At 35.9% G+C, this 8825-nt stretch overlaps 1 non-coding gene across 1 annotated transcript; it reads left to right on the top strand.

The window, feature by feature from the left end:
* The first annotated feature begins 8416 nt into the window (after positions 1-8416).
* LOC140820380 (small nucleolar RNA R71) lies at positions 8417-8525 on the top strand. Its single transcript, XR_012115455.1, has one exon. It is a non-coding gene; the product is annotated as a small nucleolar RNA R71 (small nucleolar RNA).
* The last annotated feature ends 300 nt before the right edge of the window (positions 8526-8825 follow it).

Here is an 8825-nt window from a genome sequence, read left to right as displayed (position 1 = left end):
CTGGATTATACGTTATAGCGATTGTACTCGTGTTGTCACAGAATATCGGTGATTCCTTTGCATCAACACCATAATCTTTCAGTTTTTGCTGAATCCAGAGCAGTTGGGCACAACAGCTTCCAGCAGCAAGATATTCTGCTTCAGTTGTGGAAGTTGCTATGGATGTTTGCTTTTTGCTGAACCAAGAAATCAGTCGGTCTCCTAGAAACTGACATGATCCACTTGTACTTTTTCGATCAAGTTTACATCCTGCATAGTCTGCATCTGAATAACCAACTAAATTGAAAGATGAGTCTTTAGAATACCATAACCCAACATTTTGTGTGCCTTTAAGATATTTCAAAATACGTTTGGCAGCAGCAAAATGTGATTGCTTAGGATTTTCCTGAAATCTAGCACACATACAGACAGCAAACACAATATCAGGACGACTAGCAGTTAGATACAATAATGAACCTATTAAACCTCTGTAAAGCGTCGTCTCAACTGATATTCCCCCTTGACCAGTGTCTAGTTTAACTGATGAGCTCATGGGAGTGCTTGCAGCTGAACACGATTCCATGCCAAATTTCTTTAGCAATTCCTTTGTATATTTTGTTTGACTGATGAAGGTGCCTGAATCCAATTGTTTTACTTGTAATCCAAGAAAGAATGTCAGTTCACCCATCATGCTCATTTCGAATTTTTCCTGCATCAACTTAGCAAATTTCTCACATAATTTGGGGTTAGTTGACCCAAATATGATATCATCAACATAAATTTGAACAAGTAAGATATGATCATTCTTAGAAAATTTGAACAACGTCTTATCAACTGATCCAACAGAAAAATCATGATCAGTTAGAAATTTTGAAAGAGTTTCATACCAAGCTCTTGGAGCTTGTTTAAGACCATATAAGGCTTTGTTCAAATGATAGACATGATCAGGAAGGTGATGATTAACAAAACCTGGAGGTTGTTCAACAAAGACTTCTTCCTGCAACTGTCCATTCAGAAATGCGCTTTTAACATCCATCTGGTACACTTTGAAATTTTTGAATGATGCATAGGCCAGGAATATTCTTATTGCTTCCAGTCTTGCAACTGGTACATATGTCTCATCATAATCAATTCCTTCTTCCTGCCTGTATCCTTGTGCAACTAGCCTTGCTTTGTTGCGCACAACTGAACCATCCTCGTTCAGTTTGTTCCTGTATACCCATTTTGTACCTATAACAGTTTTGGAAATTGGTCTTGGAACTAAGTTCCAGACATTATTATGGATAAACTGATTTAGCTCTTCTTGCATAGCATTTATCCAGTTAGGATCAGCAAGAGCTTCATCAGTTTTCTTTGGTTCAGTTGAGATACAAAAGCTGAATGAATGAATAAGTTAAGCATTTGATTTCTCGTTCTTACCAGATCAGATGGATTACCTATCACCAATTCTGGAGGATGTGATTTCTTCCATCTGAGTTCAGCATTTGTTGATTCCAAATTGGTAACTGCTTCAGTAGGTAACTGATTGGTTTCAGTTTCAGTTGGAGCTGTTTCAGTTGGCAACTGAATCTCATTTGTTTGTTCTACTAACTGATTGGCTTACAATTCAACAGCCTGATCTAATATCTCAGGTTCAGGTGTTTGGAGATTGCTTTGATTAATATGAATATCTTCTTCATCATCATCCTCCAAACTGATATCTGTAAATCTGTCAGCTAGCTCAACTGTATCAGTTGGCTTATCAGTTAGTTCAGTTTCATCAAAAACAACATGAATAGATTCTTCAACATTTAAAGTGTTTTTGTTGAAGACTCTGTAAGCTTTACTTACTGATGAATAACCAAGAAATATTCCTTCTGCAGATTTAGCATCAAAAGCTTTTAAATGAGTTTTACCATTGTCGAGTATAAAACATCTGCAGCCGAATATCTTAAAGTAAGAAACCACACTTTTTCTTCCATGCCAGATCTCATACGGTGTTTTCAAATGATTCTTATTAATCATTGATCTGTTTTGAGTGTAACACGCAGTGTTTACTGCTTCTGCCCAAAACCTTTGAGAGATACTAGAATCAGCAAGCATTGTTCTAGCAGCTTCCTTAAGTGTTCGATTTCTCCTTTCAGCTACACCATTTTGCTGAGGAGTTCTTGCTGCTGAGAGCTCATGTTTGATTCCAGTATTCTCTAAATAGTTTGAAAGAGTTTTATTGATAAATTCAGTTCCTCGATCGGATCTGATTCTGTCAATTCCAACTGATTTTTCATTTAATAATTTTTTGAAAAGCTTAATCAGTTGATCAGCAGTTTGGTCCTTGGATTTGAGAAATAAAACCCAAGTGAATCTTGAAAAGTCATCAACAACCACCAAGGTGTATTTCATTCCCCCTAAGCTCATCACCGGTATTGGACCAAATAAATCCATGTGTAACAGCTCTAAGCATCGGGAAGAAGATTTACGACCGTTGTTTTTAAAAGAAGATTTTATTTGTTTGCCAAACTGACATGCTGAGCAAATTTTGTCTTTTGTAAAATCCATTTTGGGCAGCCCAGTAAAAAGATCATGTTTACTCAAATATGCAATAGATTTGAAATTCAGGTGGTTTAATCTCTTATGCCATAACCAGTTTTTGGTAGATTTTGAAGCAATAAAACATACTGGTGCATAAGGTTGATCATTCCAGCTGACTTTGTATGTGTTTCCACATCTTTTGCCAGTTAGAATGATCTCATCAGTTGAGTTTTTGACTGAGCAAATAAGTTTGTCAAATTGAACTGAAAATCCATTATCGCATAACTGACTGATGCTTATCAGATTATACTTAAGATTCTCGACTAACAAAACATCATTAATGGTGAAATCACCATGGATAAGCTTACCCTTACCCACAGTTTTACCTTTCGAGTTATCTCCAAAACTGATGTTTGGTCCAGTGTATTTGACTAGTTGAGATAATAACCTTGAATCTCCTGTCATGTGGCGTGAGCATCCACTGTCTAGATACCATATATATCCAGTGCTTGTACCTGTTACCTGCAGTCAAATACAAAATAAGATTGTGGTACCCTTTGTTTATTTGGGTCCAAAATTGATTAGTCCTTTAGGAATCCAAACTTGGATCAGTCTTACTGACCGTCCAGTTGCTGTATTCCATATGGTCTTTCTCGTTTTATGTGTGCTTTGTGTGTGATGCATAGGTGAAACAATATGTGATTTTGCCTTTCCCAACTGATTGTTCGGCCGATATCGTTTCTGAACAGGCTTACAGTTATAGTAGTTGGAGTATTCATTTGAAAATCGTTTTGAGATTCTTTTCGATGTTTGACCACGAGAGTCAGTTGAAACTTTTGGACTATATCCAATACCATATCTATTTGCCTTGTTCTTGTTCTCAATGGGCGGTTCAATCAGTTTACTTGGTTCAAGCTGTTCTTGTTCCACGACTGATTTGACAAAGCGAATGAATTTTCCTTTGTCCATATTCAGTTGTGGCTGAGTATCATTGGAAGATATCTCACTTTGACTACTGAACCCTAGTCCAGTCTTGTCAGCAACTGATTTTTGCGAATTTTGAATATCAGTTAGAGCTGCAGAAGATTTATTCCAAGCCTGAATGAGTTCGTTGTGCTTAGCATTTTCAAGCATCAATTTTTGAATCAACAATTGATTCCTGCTCTTTTCAGCATTGAGCTCAGCAATTTCCCTTTTTAGACTCAACATATCAACTGACTGATCAGTTTTAGTATTGTTGTCCAAGGGATCATCTTGCTTTGCTCTGGCTTTATCAAATGATAGAGCAAGCTTTTGATACTCGCTGACCATGTCATGAAGAGTCGAAATAAGCTCTTCTCTAGTGAAATCAGTTGAGCTAAAGTCGAATACCTGCTGATTGTCTGATTGATCTTCTGTCTCATCAGCCATCAGACACTTGACTTCTTCCTCTTCTTCACTAGAACTGTATGAAGTTTCTGCTTCTGACTCATCACTGTCAGTCTCTGCCCATTTGGCTTTGCTTTCTTCAGCTACTAGCACTTCATGCTTCTTTTTATAGGTTTTCCTTTCATCCTTAGGTCTCCTTTTGTGCTCATATGATTTCTTTTTTCGTTCAGTTGAGACTTGACTGTCCTTCTTTGGTTTTGGGCAGTCAGCAATGAAATGTCCTGGCTTTCCACAGTTATAGCAAGCGTTTGAATCTTCTCTGGAGTTATTTCTTTGGTAGCTCTTCTGAAAATTTCCCTGATTCTTCCTCATGAATCTACCAAACTTTCTGATAAACAATGACATAGCATCATTGCTCAATTGATCTGCAGCTTTCTCAACTGAACCAGTTGGTTCTGTTCTTATAGCAGTTAGAGCAGTAGTTGCTGAAGGTGTTGATGGTTCTGCTTCTCCTCGAGTTTGTAACTCAAACTCATAAGCTTTCAGATCAGCAAACAAATCATGAATTTCAACTTTGTTCAAGTCTTTTGATTCCCTCATGGCCATTGTCTTGACATCCCATTCCCTGGGAAGTCCTCTGATAATCTTGAGAGCCACTTCTTTACTTGTATACACTTTTCCAAGTGCATTCAGTTCATTTATGATTCCACTGGTTCTTTCATCATATTCAAGCATTGATTCTCCAGATTTCATTTTGATGTTGTCAAACTTCTGTACAGCAACAGACAGTTTGTTTTCCTTTGTTTGCTCATTTCCCTCACATAACTGAATCATCTTTTCCCATATCTCTTTTCCTGTCTTGCACATCTTGATCTTACTGAACGTTATCTTGTCCAGTGTTTTATACAGTATGTCCTTGGCTACATTTTCAAGGTTTGCTTTTCTTTTATCTTCAGCAGTCCACTCATCTCTGGGTTTTTCGATTCTATGAGGTGCCCCTTCGGTGATGGCAACTGCTGTGTTTGCTTTCAGAATTTTCATTGGCCCGTCAGTTATGACGTACCACATATCATCATCTTGTGCAGCTAAATGAGCCTGCATTCTGATTTTCCAGTCGTCAAAGTCTTCCCTGGAAAACATAGGAATTTTGTTGAAAGAAGACATAATGAATCAGTTGAGAGAATATGTTCTATGACAAGATAAACTTTGCTCTGATACCACTTGATAGGATCGGTTAACTCAAGGTGAAAGTGTTTAGAAGGGGGGGTTGAATAAACACTTGCTAGATTAAAACTTCTTCGAAAGGTTGGGTTCAGTTTTGTTACAAACTGACTCAAGTATCTCATCGGTCGATAACAATCAGTTAAACTGAATAAAACAGTTGCGGAAAATTAACTGACTGAAAGATAGAATGGATAACTGAAAGTAAATAACACAGGAAATGTTTCTGGATGTTCGGAGACTTGAATAACTCCTACGTCACCCCTTCTATCACAAAGATAGGATATTCACTAAAAGACTTTGATCAAATACAATAACGTGTACTGACCCACTTCAGTTTGGACTTATCTATTGCCAAAACTGAAACTCTTAGTTAACAACTCTTTTACAGATCACAACTGATCTTAGCACAACTTGTACAATTTATCGAAGATTACAAAGTGTTTTTTCTAGCTCAAAACGTAGCCTGAATGCTACTGATAAAACTGATAAGCTTGAGCTTTGATTTGACGAAGTTGAGAGAATATTTTCGCAGAGTAACAGCCAGTAAAATGAGTAGTTCAGAATCGGTAATTCTTCAGCTGCTTTCTTCGACTATTTATAGGCTTCTGTCAACGGTAACATTTATTTGAATAACATCCATTGTTTGCCACGTCGATATTCTCTGACAGATCGTACACTGCAACTTTTTGAAATGCGGCGATCCACTACCAGTTCGCAGAGGACTGTACTATTTTTCGGTTGTCGTTTTCACTTTATGACGTGTACAGCTGAAAGATCAGCTGATAATAAATCAGTTGGCGAGAATGAACTAGCGAGAATATCTACTGAAATATCAGTTAAGCTTGGTTCAGTTAAGTCGATCAGTTGGTAGCTTTTAGTTGCTGAATTCAGTTGAGTCTTTTGTCAAACGCCGGAATTAAGTTTCCAACAGAATTTGATAATAACCTGAATATCCATCAATAAAACAGTAGTATGGATGACCTGCTACTCTTTCTAAAATTTGATCCAAAAATGGTAATGGAAAATGATCTTTTCTAGTGGCGTCATTTAATTTTCTATAATCAATACACATCCGTCAACTAAATGGGACTCGACTTGTTAACAATTCACCTTTTTCATTTTTTATCACCGTGGTGCCAGATTTTTTTGGAACTACTTGTGTTGGGCTTACCCACTTACTATCAGAAATAGGGTAGATAATCCCAACATCAAGTAGTTTGAGAACTTCAGTTTTCACAACATGTTTCATGTGTGGATTTAATCTCCTTTGTGGTTGTAGAGATGTTTTTGCATTTTCTTCTAAGTGAATTTTGTGAGTGAAAATTAGTGGATTAATGCCCTTGAGATCTTTTAGTGTCCAACCAATTGCATTTTTATGTCTTTTAAGCATATCAACTAATTTACCTTCTTGATCACTTTCTAGTTCAGAAGAAATTAACACCAGATATGTTTCATCTTCTCCAAGAAATGCATACTTCAATTCTTCTGGCAAGGGTTTTAACTCCAATATGAGTGGTTCGTCTTTGTTCTCATATTTTGCATCAAATTCTTTCTCTGATCCTGGTAACGAGTGATACCTGATAAAATCATCAAGATCAATTTCAATATTTTCTTTAACAGTTTCAATTGAACAAATATCTAATTGATCACGAGTACTCCCTTCTTGAATGTTTACTTCCACAAGAGTTTCAATAAGATTTTCATCTTCACTTTCATCTCCTTTGTCATGTGGTTGCTTACAAAGATTAAAAACATTGAGCTCCAAGGTCATGTTACCAAATGACAACTTCATTATTCCATTTCTGCAAGTTATAAGAGCATTAGAAGTTGCTAAAATGGACGACCCAGAATTACAGAAATTGCATTACAAGCTTCTATAGGTTGTGTATCTAAAACTATGAAATCGACAGGATATACAAAGTTATGAACTTGGACCAATACGTCTTCTACCATACCTCTTGGCACTTTAGCAGATCTATCTGCAAGTAAAAGTATTACCGAAGTAGATTTTAACTCGCTTAGATTGAGTTCTTGATAAACTGAATATGGAAGTAAATTCACATTAGCTCCAAGATCAAGCAAGGCTTTTTTAATCTTTCGTTCTCCAATAATACATGAAATAGTAGGACAATTAGGGTCTTTGTATTTCAAAGTATTATTATTTTGAATGATTGCACTTACTTGTTCGGCTAAAAATACTTTCTTTTTCACATTCAATTTTCTTTTCACAGTGCACAAGTCTTTCAAAAATTTGGCATATGATGGTACCTGTTTTATTGCATCTAATAAAGGAATATTAACTTTTACTTGTTTAAAAATATCATATATATCAGAATTCAAATTTGATTTTTTTTTGTATTTTTCAATGCATGAGGGAATGGTGGTGACACTGTCTGTTGAACCTCTTCTTCGCAAGTTATGGGTTCCACTTTCATACCCTTTGGAGTTGATTTATCATCATCTTCACAAGGTTCAAGAATGGATTTTTCCACAACCTTACCACTTCGAAGGTAATAACAGATTTTACCTGATCCATCAGTTGAGTTCCAGAAGTTCCAGTTTGTGAATGATGATCCTTGGGATTAGGCAGAGGTTGTGAAGGAAATTTACGTTTTTCATGAACATTAAGTGCAGATGCAAATTCAGCAAGAGTACCTTTCAAATCTGTCATGGTTTGAGCAGTTTGAGTATTGATAGACTCTTGCTTTGCAATGAAAGAATTCAATGTATCTTCCAAATTTCTTTTAGGTGGAGGAACATAAGGTGCATATTTTTGAAAATTTTGTTGATTTTGGAAATGTGGTTGTGAAAATTGTGCAGCATTATAATTCCTCCAACTAAAATTTGGATGATTTCGCCAACCTGGATTGTAATTTTGAGAAAATGGTTCAAAATTTGGCCTTTTGAAATTGTTCAAAACATTGGCTTGTTAATGGAGATACTCTTTAAAAGAGGGCAAAGTGGGACAATCTTTTGTAAAATGATCACTTGTATCACAAATGTGACACACAATTTCTTGAACAGATTTTAATTGAACATTGTTTTTCAATTCAAGTGCCTCAACTTTTCTTTCCAAAGAGGTAAATCTAGTTTGAAGATCATGTTCTCTTTGAGAGTGTACATACCTCCACCAGATGTAGGAGATTGAATCTTGTTTGATGGTTCGATTGTACCTATAGTGTCCCAATTTTGAGCCTTTTCAACTAATGAATCGAGATACTCAATTGCCTCGTTTGGATCTTTATCTTCAAATGTTACATTACACATAAATTCAACCATTTGCCTATCTTTAGGTGTTAAGCATTCATAAAATTGAGAAACAACTCTCCAAATTTCAAAACCATGATGTGGACAAAGATTAAGCAATTCTTTGTATCTATCCCAATATTGATAAAAAGTTTCTCCTTGTTTTTGAGTGAAAGTGATGATTTGCCTTTTGAAAGAATTTGTTCTATGAGATGGAAAAAACTTTTTTCAAAAATTGTTGTTGCAATTCATCCCAAGTTTGAATGGATCCCGATCTAAGATTTTGTAGCCAATTTTTAGCTTTATCTTTTAAAGAGAAAATAAAAAGCTTAAGTCGAATGGTGCTCATGCTACAATTTAGATCATTATATGTGTTGCACACTTCTTCAAACTCTCGCAAATGCATGTATGGATTTTCAGAATCTAAGCCATGAAAATTGGGTAAAAGTTAGATAATACCAGACTTAAAATTGAAATGAGATGCATCAGGGGAAAAAACT

The sequence above is a fragment of the Primulina eburnea genome, chromosome 18 (assembly GCF_022965805.1).
Source record: "Primulina eburnea isolate SZY01 chromosome 18, ASM2296580v1, whole genome shotgun sequence".
In the NCBI taxonomy this organism is placed as follows: domain Eukaryota; kingdom Viridiplantae; phylum Streptophyta; class Magnoliopsida; order Lamiales; family Gesneriaceae; genus Primulina; species Primulina eburnea.
This window is presented reverse-complemented; position numbering and strand designations above follow the sequence as displayed.